Raw genomic sequence first — 1037 nt, 5'->3', positions numbered from 1 at the left:
CGTGCCCCCGCCCCTTCTCTTGCTGTGGGAGAGGGCCTGGGGGTGGGCACTGGCCAGGCCCTGGCCCTGCGCCCAGTGTCCCATCCCTGTGCAGCGGGAGGCCCGGTTTCTCTACCTCCTGCAGCAGTTTGGAGAGGGCCTTCTGACTTTCAGGTTCCCCTGTGGTTGCTAAACAAGGGAGTTAGAGTTTGCGGGTTCCATTGTTTAGGGCTCTTAGCTTTTTCTCATCTTGGAAGATGCCCCCCTCCTCAGAGATGGCTCTAACCCCCAGTTTAGATCTCTGCCAGGGAACTTAGGAGGCCAGAGAAGGGCATGGCTAGCAAAACAGTACCTGAAATGAGTCTGGGTGTCAGCCAGTGAAGGGAGCTGGTTTGTCGTCTACTGAAACACTGAATTACTGTTGAACTTGGGCCAAACTCTTGTTTCTATGTAGGACTTGGCTTTTCTGCATCTCAAATGCAGGAGTTGGTTGGGAGGTACTCCAGCGTGTGCTGGGCTCACTGCCAGCCCAGTGTCCGTGTCACTGGGCTGGTGATGCTGGCATTGACCGGGCCTACTGTAGCATCCCTGGCTCTTAAGGTGGAACCCACTCTGGGACAGGCAGCAGAACTGGTGGCTTGGGGGCATTGTACAATAGAGAGAAGAAGGGCCATGAACTTTTTTCAGAATTGAAAGGGGTCTTTCAGTTGGCCCCCTTGCCCCGATGCGATCCATGCTGAGCCTGAGAAAGTGGGAGACCAAGATTCAGGTGCCTCCAACCACTCAGAGGGTTGGTCTCCAGGGCCTCACCTCTTTCTTTGGAATGCCTTTGGAGGCTCAGGCCCACCCCCCAGTCCCAGTCTGTGTCTAGCCAAGCTGAGTCATCTCTGAGCCTTGGGTGGGGGGGCAACCGGATGTGGGGAGGCGGGCCACACCCCAGCTGTCTGAGGGGGGGTCTCCTCCTCCCTTCTCTTTTGAGCTGGCTGGAGCAGGCCTAGTTCCCAGAGCTTTGCCATATAAGGCAAAAAAATGTTGGAAAGCAGCAGTGATTAGGGGAG

The 1037-nt window shown here is 56.2% G+C and overlaps 1 protein-coding gene across 1 annotated transcript in view; it reads left to right on the top strand.

Annotated features, from left to right (window-relative positions):
- The window catches only part of FLNA (filamin A), a gene marked incomplete at its 5' end in the record, with an annotated part of 24462 nt that overhangs the window by 523 nt on the left and 22902 nt on the right, over positions 1–1037 (top strand). The window lies entirely within an intron of this gene.

The sequence above is a fragment of the Myotis davidii genome, unplaced genomic scaffold (assembly GCF_000327345.1).
Source record: "Myotis davidii unplaced genomic scaffold, ASM32734v1 scaffold462, whole genome shotgun sequence".
NCBI classification, from domain to species: Eukaryota; Metazoa; Chordata; class Mammalia; order Chiroptera; family Vespertilionidae; genus Myotis; species Myotis davidii.
This window is presented reverse-complemented; position numbering and strand designations above follow the sequence as displayed.